Below are 18,539 nucleotides of genomic sequence, written 5' to 3' on the forward strand. Positions count from 1 at the left end.
AATATGTTTATCATAAACTTTAACTACTTTTCTGACTTGACTTTTTTGATTTTCATGATTCTGTTCTCTAGCCATTATATATTTTGAGGTGGTATTTCATTTAATCAATTTATTGATTTAAAAAAATTTTTTTAAGAAATGGATTTTCTCCCATGATTGTGTCATGTTGAATGTTAATAGCTAACACAGTGCTTGATGCTTTGATTGTTGAAGGAACTATTATTACAATATTTCTTACAGATATTTAATATGGGATGATAAATAGCCCATATCAGAAATACACTCCTCAATCCCTGCTTTATGATAAAAATTACCTTATCTTTGTAAAATTAATTATTTAGATTGTTTTTTCTTGATTTCCTTTTTGTTTACTTACTTTCATTGTTCTTTAATCTGTTTTTAAATGAAGAAAGAAAATTATTATTAGAAGATAAATGTTCCTACTGTAAAATGTTTACTAGATAAATGTGATTGTGCTGATCAAACTGCCTCATTTTAGCGCTATTGATTTATATTATGTTTAATGAGAAAGGTGTTTAGTTGACTTAAAATTGAGGCATTTAATGAATGGCTCCCTCTGATTTACAAAGAAATGTTTTGTTTTTGTTGTCAATTATTTAACTAGGTCATCTGATTTTAATGACCACATATCAATCAATCAGTGACCAGTATACCCAGATTCACACTATATTTCTGTAATGTAACTTTTTACTATCTCAATTGAGAAATTTAATATCAACGCTTATAAAATTATAGGATAAAAGAATAATCATAAAGAGTAATTCATGATTTTAACTAGGTATGCTTTATTAAAGTTATTTAAAAGTAAATGGAATCCAAGTATTATGGAAAATTTATAGTTGCTAGTCAAGTTCAAAGTTTCATTAAATATAGACTGAAGCCATAGCTGACTTTCTTCAGTAAGTAGAGATTTAAAATATATATTAGTTATAAAATTATATCTAATATAATTTGTCTTAAGTAACATTTTGATGCATTTTGGGTTATATGGCTCTTTTTTAAATATCGTGTCGCTAATAAACTGTGATGCCAGTAAATCTCTTTGGTTTTATACATAATCCTCTTATCTATTAACTTTTTTTCCCTTTTCTCTTTTGGTCAGGGAACATCTTTGTTTTTGCTGACTGTAAGAATGACATACGCTGGCTATAAGTAACTTATGCTCCATCCCTCCCCCATTAGCCTTACTGGGGAGGCATGTTAGGGTGGATGAGATACAGTGGGGATGAGACCAAAATGGGTCAGAAAAAGAGATGTACCCTGTGGTTTCTCCTCCTATGCTGTTCTTGCTTTTGCCAGCAGTAAGTGAGAATTTAGACTTACCTGTGCTGGAAAAAGAAAGTTAGGAGATATGGGTATATTAATTAAGAGTTTTAATATTGAGAAGTTTTGATTATAGATAAACAAATAGAATTTTTGAGGCCCTTAGTAAAATGATCGCTTTTTGATATTTTGTTTTAAAGTTTATATGTTAACAGTGTTCTTCGTCTCAATATTCTTTCTTCACAGTTCTTTTCTACCAAATGTTAATGTTGCTATTTCCATAGTTAGGTGAATTGGGAATACTTAGGATTGTCAGATTCTTATTTTATCTTTATTATCCATTTTGTACGTTAGAGCCTCATGAATAGAACTATTTACATTTTGGGTTTTAAAATCTGTTTTTCTTGTTAGCCACAATTTATCTGAGTTACTGATCTCTCAGTAAAATCAGTGAAGAATGGAGGAATGATGTTGGCCTTTAAAATGGAAGAATTTGAGTTTTATCTAGTAGGTACTGAAAGTTAAGTAATTATCTGCACTTCTCAGTCTTTAAAATGGGGAAATTTCAGAAGTATTGGCCTGAGTTTTTCTCTCACTCTTCATGAGTCTTCCAAGATTCTCTATGGCTTAGCATTATTTTGATATTAAGCATAATTCTTATTTGAGCAACTAATTACTAATCTAAATAAAACATGTATTCTCAGTGGGGAAGATATCTTCCCCAAGAGACTAAAACTTGGTTCTCAGAGATTTGGAAAAAAGTTATTCTTTTTAATATATAAAACACAAATATAGTATATAATAGTACCTAACAGACATACATTTTATGTATAGTATTAAAATTGTATTAGGGAAAATGTCTAAAAAGAGTCTTTAAGGAGGCTATAATGTAAGAAGTTTGAGAAACACTGATCTAAACCCATACTATTTAAATAATACATGTAAATGAATTTGGTCATGCTTTTGGCAAAGTTAGTTATATCCATAACCTAATATTATTTAGTTTGTGAGTATTTAAAAAAATAGTCCATAATCTACTGATAGTGATGTAGTACATATCGATATGCCTGATTTAATTCATGAAGTTATATAAGATGTATAGCGTATGCATCCGTAGTCTTTGTCTAAAAAGTAGATACAATTAAGAGTTGAAAGTTAGGGAACCCTAAACAATTCATGAATTGTCTAGCCTTAAATGTTTCTATTTCTCTCTTCATCATACTTGCCTAAGGAAGCCAATTGTAAAGAAACGTGATATAAAGACTTACAGGATTAGGGACTTGGAGGACACTGAGGATGCAAGGGAAAAGCCTATGACAAGTGAAGAGATTTCAGTCTTCTTCAGTATTTCATCTGTTCAGGCAGAACAGGAATAAATGTTGCCACAGCACAGGCAGGGAAGCCATGTGGTTTGACAAGGTAACGAATATTTTTTGAAACATACTTTAATCTTAAAAAGGTACAATTCGAAATGCCACCAGGTATATAATAAAATTATATTGAGATAACATCTATAAATTGGAAATTTTAATTTTTCGAGTGGAAACTTTTTTAGTTTGAGAGTAATTTATTCAAATCACTATTAAAAATTCACCTTCAAGTGCTTTTAATTTTTAGAAAAGTATTTATTTGTAAAGAATCCTACATCTCTTTCGTTTGGCCAGAAAAAGAGGGGATTAAATTGTAAAGAAATCATTAACTATGTAGAGACACAAAGGGAATTAGTGTTATCTGGGCTTGAGTGACTTCAGAACATCAACTGGATATAAGACACTGGTAGCCCCATTGCCCTTTATTTATTGAATGGTTCTCCCTGGATGGCCTCCCAGCACCTCTAATTTAATTTCCTCTGTTTTTTTTGTTTTGTTTTTTGTTTTTTTGTCCATTCGTGCTTTCCTTATGAATCTAAGTCTCGATTAACAGCATCATTCCTTTTTAGTTGTCTAGGTTCTGAAACCTTAGAACCCACTTTGACGTCCACCTTTTCTTACTCCTTAAGTTTCATCAGCTGGAGAGTCTTTTGGACTTTACTCACCTCTGAGGAGAGAGGAATTATTCTCCATTACTTGATGTGACCAGCATATACATGAAACAAAAGGAGTAATGGCCATTCATCTTTGGAGACTATCTACCACAGTTCACCCACTGGTTACCGTAATTCATATACCTTCACGTGCAGAATAAACCCACCCTCCTTCCAAAATGCCTAAAGCCTCATCCCATTATGATACTGGTTCAGAATTTACATCTAAATCAGGTTCAAAATGGCTCACTTATATGGCTGGGAATTAATGTTGGCTTATTTTAGGCAGTATAACTATTTGAAATTAATACCTCTAGATTGTAAACTCCTTCAGGGTAGGAACTATATCTTTTATTTATTCCTACCACCATGGCTATGGTACGATAGTCAACATAGTAGCAATTTGATGAAGATTTGTTGAAATACACTTATTGATTAAAGGGACTATTAAACTTCAGACACCAGATATGCATAGAACATGGTTAACATTCTATGTGAAAATGCAGTATCATGATAAATGTTCTCCCAAAAAATTCAATATTGCGATATATATTCTTCCGTCTTATATTTGGAGGCTTACTATTATACAAAATACTACTACAAGTAAAAATCAATTAAACAGTAATTCAGTGGAGCTTGAATTTGCTTAGCATTTGGACAACTGCTCCTTTTAGAGTTTAGAGTTTCATATCATAAGACCTGAAAAATTTTAGGTTGCATCTTGGCATCATAGCACTTATAGAATTAACTTTGTTGAGATTGCATTCTTGGGGCCTCTTAAGAATGATTTGATCTCAGAAGCTAAGCAGGGTCGGGCCTGGTTAGTACTTGGATGGGAGACCACCTGGGAAGACCAGGTGCTAAGGTATAAAAAAATTAAAAAAATAATAAAGGTTTGTAAGCTGACAAGGTCCTTGCAATCTGCGAGGTCAACCAAGGGTTGCCTCGCCTAAAAAAAAAAAAGATTTGAAAGATACTCCCAAATACCCTAATGAGTTGACCTTATCAGATCAGTTTTTACACTTAAGACTTATTTATTGTTGCTAACATAGACTATTTGCCTGATTCTCCATTTTCTGTTTTTAATACTGTTATCACAGCAGTTCTTCTAGCAGTAATTCAAGGCTTTAGATCATTTTTTCATTGGTCACCGTGCCATCAACATATTTTTATACCAAGTCAGAATGTGTCTAAGAAAGTATTTAATATCTCTACCAGTTGTTTAAATGTAAGTTTTAAGTGAAGAAACCAAGCTCTCAGCCTCATTTTTATTCTTTGGAAATAGAATTTCTAGGAGAACAGAATTCAAACCAGTCAGATTCTGGCGGTATTATTTACTATAATACAGACATGGTAGAAGCAGCTGTAGCTCAGTGATTGAACTGAGATGCCATAACTTGAGCCACGGTATTTTTAGTCTGAGAAACTGGAGTCAGATGAGAGAGCTTTGAATGTCAAGATGGGGCTTACCTTTTGCTTGACTGTTTTTCTTTGGGGGAGATGGAAAAGTGTTAGTAGTGATAACTAGTGTTGCTCATTGATTGTAATGGTTTTGGCTCAAATCTAGTCATGTACTAGAAATCAAATGTAGAAATGTCTTCATGTTAGTTAGCAGAAAAATAAATGTATAAAGTCAGGAGAATTGAGGGTTTCCTCTTTTGAAAATGGTGGGCTGCACTTTAAGATTATCCCAAGGCAATTCAAGGTGATAATAGAATACATAATTTGACTAAGATTTGACAAATTCTAGTATTGGACTCTCCACAGTTTCTAGTATTCAGAGAGCAGCTCGCATGTCCTTTACTTTTAAAGCTAATTTAGAACTTCGAATGGGAGAATTGTTAACTGACAGTACTGAAACTCTTAAAGAAAAACAGCAGTTCTTGACTAGGTCTGAGTATTAATAGCATAGTCCATTTATGAATTTAATACTCATTATTGAACTTGAAAGATGAGTTCCTAAACTCGCATCTGAGGTGATTTTCTGTTTAAGTATTAATTGCTCTTGAAAAGTATGTATTTTCATCTACATTCCGAAACCTGAGTTGTATTTTGTTAACTATGACTTTTTCCGGATATAGATTGACCTGTTCTTTGGTTATACAGAAACAAGTTTCAGCCTGTCTATAACCTGGGATGTATTTAGGAAGGATGTTTTACTCAAAAGACTGAGTAGAATATAGTAACTTATTTAAATAATGAAAAGTTTCTAAGGGAATTGGAGATAACCTCAACACAGTACATTAGTTAATTTTACATCACAACTTCTTTGCCTAGTTGGAACTAGTTTTGGAACAATAATTTCTGGGTAGCAACATAAAATAATTACATCCGGTGTTTGCCATTCTCAATCAATCATTCACAGGCTTGCATTTTGCCTGATTTTTCAGGGAAATATAAAGGTCTTTGGGGGTCCAATTAGTGGCTCCACCTTCCCCACAGTATTCTCTCCACCCTTAACATTTCTATTTATTATTTTATATCAGGAATGATGAGTATTAACTTCTGAAATACTGTTTCAACCTCACATTGACTTAGATGAAGTAATGCCTATTACATATAAAAAAACAGTTGACACTTCCATTTTATATGATGACTGACTAGGAACCCTGAGACTGACTTTCTCAATTTCTTATTGAAACTCATGAAAACATAGGAGATGATAAACAATCAGAGGAACACCAAAACCTTGGTTCGACAGTCAGCCTATTACCACAACTTAAGATATCCACAAACTAAAAAGGTGATCAAACTGGACTGAAAAATACAATTACTGACCAATGATAAACAGTTAGAAATAAAACCAACATGCAGATATTTAAAATCAGGTATGGAGATTGATTCCTTTTCCTTTTTAAAAAGTCTACCCCTATAGCTTTGAAATTCTGGTACTTTACCAACTAGAAAAATAGACAAATACTTTTATACAAGGAGGGTGCTGCGTTTTAAGGCTATTTAGCAGATTCTTTTCTTTTTTTAGACAGATTCTCTGCTTAAGGTCTCTATTAACAAATCTCCACTTAATTGACCAACTAGATTAGCTGATACTCTCCATTCATTATTCGTACCGATGGCCTCCTGACCTTGTTGCTAACAGGCTACAGCTGTCACACTTCTCTCCCTGCAGTATTTCAGTTGATTTCTTTGATCGTTATGAATCAATTATTCCCAAATCAGTTGTTCTTGTTATTTTTCCCTTGCAATTTCATTTTCATTAAATTGTTGAATTATGCAAAAAAAAATTTTTTTAGATAAAGTTGAGTGCTCTGGAAATTTTCAGCAAAGGTGAATCACTGATAAATATTGGCAGGATACCTACAAAAGATATGGGAAGAAATCACAAAGGTGTAGAAGCAGTCTGTAACTCAGATAGCTTAATATTTTTTTTAATGTTTAAGTTCTTGGTCAATTTAGAAAAACTTAAGCTAGAAACCACATATATGGTTATGCAGAAAATGGGACACAAGACTCCAATTCGTAGTCCCATAGTCAAAGCAGAAGCTTTGATCTTACATCAGTAGATTAGGAAGTAATACACATCTGTATATTTCATGGTAAAGCATTTACATATATATATATGTAAATATATACACACACACATATTCTGTCCTACTTTAACTTTTACTTTCAGGTCAACTTTAACTCTTTCAGTTAACAGATCTATTGCTAGCCTTAATCATGTTGGTAAGAGGGCTTCCATTGTGTCTGTATTTTGCAACCATTTGGACTAAATCTGTCAGAAATGAAAATAGGCAGGAACAATTGGGGAACTGACAGTAGACCACTGATCTTGGCAAGTGTCCACTCAAGGAAATTACTGTTGATGGTACCATGCGCCAGAAGAATACCATGGTATTTTTTTTGAAGAAAGAAGCCTTCCATAAGTTCAGAGGACCAGAGCTGATATAGAAGACTGAATGCTGCAGGCACAGCCATCTTGGATGGTAGCTTTTTGAGAACTTGTAATCAGGCTGCATCTATGCATGTGAAGTTTTTATTCACTCACTTTTTTTCTCCTTTACTGTATCTTCTTTACATCCTTCAGGCATTATTAACATTATTTTATTTATTTCTTGTTGTCTAACTCCCTTGCTAAAATACTAGACTCATGAGGTCAGGGAAGTTATTTGCTTTTGAATCCCCTAGCAAATACCTGGCACAGCAAATATATGTCAAATAACTAATTTTAGACAAGAGAGAGACTTCAACCAATACCAAAATAAAGACCAAGGGTATCTTTAGCATTCACAGAGTCTGAGTGGATGTTACTTCTATGAGGATAAGTAAATGGAAAGTTATCATAGGAAACCTATGAAAAAGCTGTACAGAATAACAAAAAATAGGAGTAACATGAAGACTCAGAAGAAGAACTTGTTAAAAAATGATTTATTACAGAGACCAGGAAAAAAAAAACAACCCTGGAATTTACAAAAAGTTTGAGAGTCGTGATCTCTAAGAAATATGAAACAGAAAGCAAAAAAAGCTGAAATGAAAAAAGATGATATGGAAAAGGGGAGTGAAGTAAGGAAAGATTGTAGTGGAGGTGGGCAATAACAGAACATCTTCATTAGTGATTTATATGTATTATATATATATACACACATATATATATATATAATCTGCTGAGAAAAGTCTCTGGAGTTCCAGACCCATACCGCCCACAGGCCAGATGGATAGCTCCATTGGGATAGCCCACTCACACCTCCTTCTCAGTGTGTTTAAAACTGAACTCCTCCTCTCCTCCTCAAACCTGCTCTGTGGTTCTAAGCCCTTTAATGAAACTTTAGCATTGTCAGCCAGTCTACCAGGCCAGAAACCTGGGTCTCAATTTTAGAGTGATCATATATTCCAGTTTTTCATTAGTGTCCCCTTCTCACTTGGAAAAGTATATTCATTTGGACAATAAATTATAGGATTTACCCTGATCATCTTTGTCTCTTTCTTTCAACTCATATCCAAACATCAGATCTTTTCATTTTGCTTCTTAAAGGTATCTCAGTTTTGCCCATTCTCGTCATCTTCAATGCCACTATTCTACTTCAGGCTGCTACTGTCTCTTCCCTAGGTGCTGGTGACAACCCTGTGACAGATGTCCCTGCCTCATGCATTTGTTGGAGGAATTAAATAAAGTTATGTATGTATATGAACTTCATAGTATAGAATTTAGCATTTAGTAGGCACTCAAAAAATAATTAGCAATGATGTTGTAACTCCTCTACCAAAAACCTGTTTTTCCTCCATTGCCCTAGGGTTAAACTCTCAGACTCTTTAACTTGGCTTATGTGTTTACATTTTGGTTTCTCGAGCATCATCTTTCATATCACCCCAGCCTGCACTGTGTGCTTTGGCCCTTCAACTATCAATTCTCTGACACACCATGTTCTCTCTTATTTTTAGACCTTTGCTTCTTGGAAAAAAATATGTATAACCCCCCAAAAAATCCTTACTCCCTGCCCCCTACAATTTGCCTGATTGGTTCTTAGTTATCTTTTAGGACTCCGATACTACATTCTCTGGAACCTTTCCCTGATATCCTTGAATCAAGACTTGTTGTCACTCTTGTATGCTCCCATGGGACTATGTGTTTACTCACTATTATCTCACTTATTACATTTGTAATGTTCTAAAAGATTTGCTATACATCCTGTGAAGTCATGGGCTGAGTCTTGTTAATCATGCTACCATGACACCTAGCAGTCTTTCAGGAAAGTGATCTAGTAATATGTACCAGGAGTGTTTGAACTGGGCATCGTACTGGCAGGTATGTCTCTTAGCTTTATCATGTGAACAAATATTTTAAAATACTTAAATTTTGATCAACCATAACTATTAATGAATTGGTCAAAAATTTTGTGTTCACAAACTTTTATAGAAAGTTTTTAAAAGATTCCAGATAAGCATTTATTTTTTGTAATAAAGACAACATGGGATTGGTAAATCTGAGATTTATAGCTTACATTTTTATGAAATCTGCCTTTCAGGTTTCATGGAGAAAATGCAGAAGATTTGTTTAAATTAAAGAAGTTCTGAATAGTTGCATGAAATTAGAAAGAAGTGTTTGGCACATGGGAGGTGTTTGCTAAATTGATAACTAATTGAAATGGAGAAGATGAAAACTATAAGCAAGAAGTTTTGTGTAATATTTGATAGGCAGTTAAGTAAAGGACATATTTAAAAATAAGCAACCCTTTAAGGAAAAGTTTGTTTACAATGATGAATTTTTATGGGAAAATTTTTGCTTTAGCAGAATCATTTTGCATTCAATGTTATCTTCTTTTAAGATTAATATTAAGGTTTTGTACTTCTTAACCCCCCGTGTTACTCAATATTACTTCTTGCATGCATAGTATTTCATTTAGGATTGCATTCAACTGCATAGTGCTTTTAACAGAAACCTTGTAACATTGGCTTCACAAGAAAGCATTTCATTTTTCTTATGAACAGGTTTCAAGGTAGGTGGTCTGGACCTTGTGATGTGTTCCACAGAGTCATCAAAGGACCAGGCCCCTTTTACCTTTCAGCTCTGCCATCTTTAGCCTCTGACTGTTGTTCTCATGGTCTCAAAGTTGTGCCTGCTTCTCCAGACATTGCTGCTGTGTTCCAGCCAGGAAGGAAGAGGAACAAGTATGAAAGTTATGCCAGTCGAGTCTGCTGACTTTTATTAAATTAGGGATTTAACAACTTTCTAGGAAACTCCACTTAGTGAATTCTAATTACATTTCATTGGCCGAAACTATGTCACATGGCTACCCCCAGCATGCAGATTTAAGGTTTTTTCTTTTACCTTTTTTTTAAAAGCTAGATTGTTGTCATCCTAAGTAAAATTGAGTTTCTGTCAGTAAAGGAGAATGTGAGAGTGGCTATTTGGCAGGCAACTAGCAGCATCTACTCATTAGGCTCATTAACTAGATGCCAGGACATCTACCATATTTTCTCATCATTGGCTTCTTACCTGCCCTCTTCGGCACAAACGAGTTGTATTCTGTACACTGTAGGAACATCTGTGCTGAATAAATCAGTGCCGGGTGCTCGAAGCTTCTTAAAAGCTTATTCTTGAGACTTCCTATCAGTCAGGTAGAAAAATCATATGAAACACTTTTTATTAAAGACACTCAGAGACTTCCTATTTATTCCAAACCAAAACTAATTGGGTATTGCAAAATTAAGAATTGGGAGAGATCAAGTAAAAGCTCATAAAATAAGAGTATATTTGCCCTCTTGGGATTTGGGATGTTCACATTTAAGAAAATACAGTATTTTTAAACATTTACAATTTTTTAGTGCCCTATTTAGGACCATGTTAAAATATACTTATTCCTTGGTTCGGTCAGCCAGCCATTCAATGACAGATTTATTCGTCTTCCTGACTTGTGTAGCACTGTGCTAGAATGCGTTAAGTTTTCTTTTTCCTTTTATTTCTTGGTTCTTTCTTGCTCAGAACCTATACAGGCAGGATGTCTTCTATAAGTAGTCTGTAACTTAGACTCTACTGTATAGCCTGCCCCTGCCCATAAATACAAATCCCAATCCTTTACCTAAAATCTTCAGGGCTAGATATATTTCTGAATTCAAAATTTTTTTAATTTTAGGAAAATTTAAAAATATGCATATATGGCATGTTATATAATACTTCAGATTTTTGAGGCCGGAGTCATCAAATACTTTAAAATTTCTGAAGTTTGATAAATAATTATATGTACCTTCATGTCAGTTCAGTTAGGTTTTGCCATGAAACATTTTTGAAAAATCTTGATATTCAGAGCTTTCCGAACTTTGCAGATAGAGATTATAGACCTATAGAGTAATGATTTGGAAAAATTATGATATTGTTTAAAATAATTACCCAGTTTCCTAATAAAGACAGAGTATAGCAGAAACCACCTTGGCTCTTCTAACTGGTGTCGGTTATTAGTATCCATGCTGAGTGCCTCAACTTGTCCTCTCTGTCCTGATCCCCATCCCTTTCAGTGGTCTGTTGGAAAATGTCTTATCTCTCAAGAAACCTTTGCTGGTGAAGCAGTGCTGACCTTAACCCTTCTGTACCACATTCCCTAAGCACCGAGATATTTGTGTTGACTTTTTTCTTCACAGGAATCCTTTCCTTTACTAGGGTGTTATAGCTTTCCGATGATACTTCAAGAGTTCTTGTTATCAGAATTTGTCTTTTTTAAAAAAAAAATCCTATTTCTTCTGCCTCCTGAAATACTTTTTATAATTCTTGCATCAGGCACTTTAAGGTTTATGATCAGCTTCTTTAAATAATATAATTGTATAGTAGTTATATATACATTTTTTACTGCCATTTAGAAATAGCAAGAGAATGTCAATAGGCTACCGTAAATCTTATACGTTGATTTTTAAGTGATTTACAATGTGGAGTTTGTCTCCTTAGTACTTTCATAGCGTGGTATCTTAAGTCATTTTTCCCATAAATTTTATGTGAACTTTAAAAGAATCTTTCTTCCTAGGCCCATTGTAGTTAGTCTGCTATGACTTTGTTCCTAGTTACAAAATTATTTTAGGTTTTATTAGATTTCATTTGTGGAAGTGGTTGAACAGACTGCATTTTAAATGATGGTTTTAAGTTTTATTTCTTTAAAAACAATGGCAAAGTAGTTTATGTGTTCAGTGAACACCTGCTAAATTACCTGGTTAGTCTGTGTTTCAATTGCCATTTTATTGTTCATACTTTAAATCAAACTTTCTTAACTAGCTGTGTGGTTCTAGTTTATTGTTGTCAGATTATTATATAAGGAACTGAGTTTACACAGGATATTTTAGTTGTGTGGTTTATCTAATGATAGTAAAGCAATTTTGTTTGTTGCTTACAACATCTTGCAATTACCCCATTAAAGACCATAATCAGGGAAGTGCAGAAGATAGGGAAGAATAATATGTGCCCATATATGTATGGTGAGATATTCTGATACCTTGCAATATCAAGCCAGAGTTAGCATGGGGACTACCACCTGTAGTCTAGGAAAGATTATTATATTTTCCAGTTAAAATAATTGGAAATATGTAACTTTGTAGACCTAAGAAAAACTTTGGAAAGGAGATAAATATTGTCAAAAAAGATCTGGCATTAGCTTCGGTGTGTCTGCCAGATAACTCAGATTTTGAATGAGTCTTATTGCTGTAGTGTCAGATTTTGAATGAGTGTTATTGCTGTAGCATCAAAGTTTCTTCCTCTATTAGTTGGAGTTATATAATACACTATGACCGGGTTAAAGTAAGTAAAATATCTGGAATATGCGTGCTTTTTTAAGTGATTTGTATTGGGAAGGGGGAATTGACAACTGTATGAGAGAGATTCCTTAGTTGTTTATTTCTTCTAGTTTCTTGCACACTTAGTCCTCTGTCCTCTCACTTTTCCTCCTAGTGTCCATCATGTCTTCTGAAATTGCTAACATAAAGCTAATGAACTCACAGCAGTTCAGAACATAGACTGAAGTGATGTGACATATTTCAAAGTCTTCCATTCTTCTGAACCAGATTTTTTTTCCTTCTAAATGCAGATTAATAAAGCGTGCACCAAAAGCGGAACAAGGAAAACGATTTTAGTGAAGGTTTCCTGATCCTGAAAAAGTCAGGGAGGGCTTCAAGCCCATCTTGGACTTCAGAACACTTCACAACTTTGTGGTAAAAGACAAATTTTAAATAGAGCCTTTGGACTTATTTATTTCATCCTTATTTGGAGATTAGCATTATTTTATTTTATTTTTATTTTTTAGACAAGAAAATTATGTGTGAAATTGGGCTACTTTTTAAACTAAAACATAACTGGGTGTCAGATTTTTTTGTAGGTACTTAATATATATTCAGGGTATTTTAGGTAGCTGGATAGCTTGTGTGTTTTTCTTCGAAATGTGTTCTTTATCTCTTGTGATGTGTTTGCGTTCACTCTGAGTGATGTTTTCTGTAGGTGTTTTGTATTTTCATTTGGTTCGTTGGATTGTGGAGTGTCTTTCCCAGAACCAATATTGTGTCTTAAAAGTGTTTTGAAAATAGAAAGTGGTTTTGTTTTGTTGTTTTCATATTTTTACTTCTTATATGATGTGTCACTAGCATGAAGAGATGTAGCACCAATAAAAAGTTGTTGTTTCCTGATCTTTTCACCTAAAAGTCTTACACAAGATAGATTTCAGCCATCAACAGAGGTATACAAAAGTGGATATTTGCTAGTTTTGTCTTTACCAACAAAACAACCTTATTTTACTACATTAACTTTTAAGGTCTTTTTATTTGTGAAAATCAGCCTGTTTATGTACTGTGTGTTCCTCCAAAGTTGCAGTGTTATAGTCATTGGAGAAATGAAATTTTCTTCCAGTAGATGAAAATTACATTTTGATTGAACATCATTCCTTATGCAGTCACCCATAAATATAATGTCTTTTGCTGTCTTTTCGGAAAATGAGTACAGATGTGATTTCTGAGTTGACAAGAAAATAGAACATCTTAATGTTTTAGGTAAAACAGATGGTATTTTTGTTTTAGGCAAAACTCTGTCAGTGAAAGCAACTTAATTGGTGACAGGACTCTTGGGGTCAGCCAAATTATGTACAATTTTTGTTTCCTTGTCTTTTTATTGCTTTAGTATCAAAAGTTTTAGAATAGTTGGAAAGGAATATTTATCTTTTTTATTGACTTGCTATTTTATGCGCTGGAAATAGTTATGAGTTTTCAGTCTTATTTTATTTATAAATGTTATAAAATTACATGTTGATTCTACTTTGGTTATATTTATGCCTTTAGACATACTTTTCCCAAGGAGGAAAAGTCCAGAAATATGTAGTTGTACATTTGAGGGTTAAGACTTTAATTCATTGTATTGAGTTGCATTTGCAGCCATAAATTCTGGTAACACCAATGATACTAACTTTTCTGTTTCCATACCATTGAGCTTTGAGCAGATCCCACTGTCAGATGCCTGGAAACGCAGGGTATTGTTAAGGGTGTCCTGGACCGAGAGTCAGGGGGCTCATTCTAGTCCTACCTCTGTCACTAACCAGCTTTTTTTTTTTTTTAACTTTAGTTCCATTTGCATTATGTATTGGGAGAGAGGTGACTGAAATAGCTGATCCCCAGAACCATATACAACTGACATTTGATCTTCTTGTTTGTTAAAATATAAATCATTTATAAAGCATTCATTTGAATAAACACCAGGAAAGGAACTTTTCAGGTAGAGAACTCAACTCTGGAAAATAGCCACATTTGTCCTATAACTAGGACATAGGTGATATTTTCCAAAATATCACCAATGTTACAAAATGAAGACCTATTATATAGCAATTCCCCTTATACCACCTTTTACAAAAAATAAGAACTTACTGAAAGAACAGCTTCTCTTGTCATTATAGCAGCTAGAGGAAGTAGCCTCAACTTCATTATCTCAAAGAACCCCCGCCTTCTTCACCCCAGTCCTGCTGTCAGGTCAGAGTCTTTCAGAACGACAGCTCTTTGCTGGGGTGGATATAGAGCTCTCTGATGAGGCAGCATTCAGAGAGCTTTGGGAAGATGGGACTCTGAGTGCTGTAGATGACACATCTATGCATCTAGCACATAAACATTGAGTGTCACACCTATGGAGAAGAGCAGAGCCACCTTTCCTACCTTTAAGATGCCTTGGAGCCTAACTGCTTGAGTTTGAATCCTGGCTCTTCTACTTACATAAATGGCTATATAACCATGAGCAATACTGAACTCTACACATCTATAACATGGACATAATTTTTAGGACTTCGGAAGTTGGTTGTGAAGCTGAAAGGAGTAAATTCAAATAAAACACACAGACTGTATGCTGGGCACTATTCTAAAGGTTCACCTAGTGCTAGTTTTTGATATTGTTGTTATTATTACTATTACATCAAAAAAACTCTCTATGACCTGCCAAGTTAAATTTACTTTGAGTTAAAAATAGCAGAAATGTTCCTTTAAGATACAGTTTTATTTTTGACTTACTGCTTTGTCTGTTAGTATTGTAAGCAAATATAATTTTCTATTTATAGTAATATTTTTTAACATATACCTTTTTAGAATATTTACTTAATAATCTGTACTTTTCATTTAAACTACGAACTTTTATTAGTAATATTTTGTGGAATTTTTGGATTTGAGGGTAGTAATGTATTACCGGAAATTAAACAGTTGACAACAGCAGTGGTGGGTGCTGCTGTCCTGTTGTTTCAGGAAAAGCAGCTTTACATTTGGATTAGATCCCATGCAGTGTGCTGCTTCATTTTCTTTTTAAATTTTGTCTTTGGACAAATGACTCTCCATGGGACGATAGAGTCTTAATATTTTTGCCCATGAATTTTAAGAAAGTTATTTCTACTAAATATAGGAAATAATGATAAAATAAACTTTCCTGTGTTAGGAAGGTCGATTAATATTTATCCACTACTATATTCAAGTATAAGCCTAATTTTTATTGCTGAGAGGAATGTTCTGTTCCTTAGTGTTGAATTATTTTTTTCTTCTTAGATAAGGCCACATTTGTTACTTAATCAACTGGAGGCCAGAAAATACCTCTTTTTGTTTTCTCCCTTGCAAATATAAATTCCAAAATCTAATTAAAGATAAGAAAGATTCTTATTGTTTAGTTCCTAGAGAGATTTTCATGGGAAACAGTTAAATATTTGCCCAAGAAGGCTTATTTTATAGAAATAGCAAGGTTCATAAACTGGGAGGTCTTGGAACCTGTATGAAAATCTTGTGCATATGTGCATTTCTGCAATGAATGGGATCAGCATAAAGTATTCAAAGATTATAAAATAAATAGAATTTTTGAAGGTTAAAAATAACCACTTTGGTGTAAGAGATTACACTTTTTAGAGAGAATAAGTTTTGGATTTTTCTCATTTGCTTTCTCCTTATTGTTCGCTGTGGGCACTTGAACTGGACAATAGGAGTTTGGGCACATCAAGCCTGGTAGCCAGAAGATGAACAAGTGGGAAGGAGTATTCCATGGGAGAGAGAGTCAGAGGGCTAGATACACTTCACTTCAGTCTTTGCTTGGACTCAGTTTCAAGGCCCCAAGCTCTTCTTATTGCTCTTTGCCCCACCCCACCCCACCACACACACCCTCCTCCCTTTTCCAGGACTCAAGCTTTTCTTTTTTATTTGGTGGTAAAAAGTCTCCAGTCTTTATAATATGAAACCAAAGCTTACTCCTCATTTTTAAGAGGGATAATGTAACCTAGTGTATTATTTTCTGTTTATGTTGCAATAAATTACCACAGATTTAGTCTCTTTAAAAAAATACAAATTTATTATCTTACAGTTCTGGAGGTCAGAAGTCCAAAATCAGTTTCACTGGACTAACAAAGTGTTGGCAAGGCTGGTTTTTTCTGGAGGCTTTGGCAGGAGAATCTGTTTCTTTACCTTTTTTATCTTCTGAAGGCCATCTGTATTCCTCAGCCTATGGCCCTTTCTATACATATTCTAACCTCTCGCTTTTGTTGTCTGATGGCCATCTTCTTTGTTGGACCTTTCTGCATTTCTCTTACATGGATCCTTGTGATTATATTGGGCCCAGTTAGTTGGATAATCCAAGAAACCTTCACATCCCAAGATTTAAGTAAATTATATCTGAATAGTCTCTTGCCATGTAAGGTTTCAAATTTACAGGTTCTGGGGATTAGCATGTGGACCTTTTGGGGGGACAGTTATTATGCCTATCATACCTGGAAACCTGATTTTTGTATTTCCATTGAATAAGTGAATTCTGAGTTTTGGATAGTTAATTGAGAAGCATCAGAATAAATCTGTACAGATGTTTCTCAGGTGCCTCAAATTCAAGAAGTGTAAGCCTGAATTTATCACCTTCGTTTTGAAACTTCCTCCCACTACCCATATTTAGCTCTTCAATCTTGGTTAATGACACCACCATATCTGTCTCACCCTAACTGGAAATCAAGACTGATAGAAGACTTTTTCTTCTGGTTTACCATCCAATCTTCTCCAAGGAATTGAAGAATCCTACTGATAAGATATCCTACTTGTTTCTTAAATTATTCTTTTTGTATTTCTATCACCCCTCTAATTTAGGTCTTCACTTTACCTACCTGGGCTATTGCAACTATCTACTTGAACTTCCTTCTTTGAGTCTCGGTGCCTTAAATCTGTCCTCTACATGGCAGCTACGTGTATATATTAAAAATGAAAATCTGACCATGTTAAAACTTCCAGTCACTCTCCATAACATAGATCTAAGCTTATTTCTCGCTGTGACTTGAGATTTATTTCCCTTTCTAGCTCCATATATTGGCATTTTAGAGGTGCACTTCACTATGTAGATACTAGTGATATTGGATAGCCTTTATATTCTGAAAATAACATCCTTTTTTCTTATATTTGTGCCTTTATTCTTATAATCACTCTACGTAGAGTGTATTACCCTACTTTTCGTGCCTGGCTATCTCACCACCCACCCCATGCATGTTTTTGTTGTTATATTTTTCTTATTATTTTAAAAATATGTACATATTTTTTGTAGTGTTTTACATTCAGAAGTATAAAAAGCAGTTGCAGAACATTCGCTGATAATCCCAGAATCTAGAGGAAATATTCCTGTTAATAGTTTAACTTCTGCTGAATCTACTCTGTTGTTAAACATACCTGCTGAGTTCTTAATTTCAAAAACTCGTCCTTTTGAAATTTCATTTGGTTAATTTTTAATGTATTTAATTTCTGTGGTAAAATTCTTTATCTTTTTATCTTCATTATTCATGTTTTCTTCTTTCCTCAGGCGTGCTAATTATTATTTTAAAGTCTTATCAGTTAATTTCAATATTTCAATCATGTTTGGTTCTAATTCTTTTGTCTTTTTCTTCTTGCTGTTTAGTCACATAGCTCTCTCTTTTGGGATGCCTCAGAATTTTATATGGAGTGCTAGACATTGTGTATAAAATTTTTGTAGGGTCCAGCAAGTATCTTCTTCAAGAAAGAGTTCACTCTTACTCCAATCAAGGATGATATTGAAGCTCATTCACTCAACTTCTTATTCATCTAACTCACCAAGTTTTCATCTAATAGACTGTTATATTCTGTAGGCCCTACTCTGGTGGATTCTGAAATCTCATGAGATATCTCTGCCCTACATTTCAGAAGTTTTCTGTTTAGATTTTAAACCTCCCTTTCTGTGCAGCCCCCATAATTTAGCACATATCCTCATGAGGAAATCCAATGTATACTTGAAGCCTCTTGAGTCCCCCACCAAATGCTCTTT

At 34.0% G+C, this 18,539-nt stretch overlaps 1 protein-coding gene and 1 long non-coding RNA gene across 2 annotated transcripts in view; both read left to right on the forward strand.

Annotated features, from left to right (window-relative positions):
* Positions 1 to 18,539, forward strand: part of MAN2A1 (mannosidase alpha class 2A member 1) — a 151,568-nt gene that overhangs the window by 82,991 nt on the left and 50,038 nt on the right. The gene's annotated exons all lie outside the window — the stretch shown is intronic.
* On the forward strand, positions 6 to 7,733 carry LOC120590807 (uncharacterized). Its single transcript, XR_005649775.1, has 2 exons — positions 6 to 1,795; positions 2,516 to 7,733. It is a non-coding gene; the product is annotated as an uncharacterized LOC120590807 (long non-coding RNA).

This window comes from Pteropus medius, unplaced genomic scaffold (genome assembly GCF_902729225.1).
Source record: "Pteropus medius unplaced genomic scaffold, Ma_sr-lr_union100, whole genome shotgun sequence".
Lineage (NCBI taxonomy): Eukaryota > Metazoa > Chordata > Mammalia > Chiroptera > Pteropodidae > Pteropus > Pteropus medius.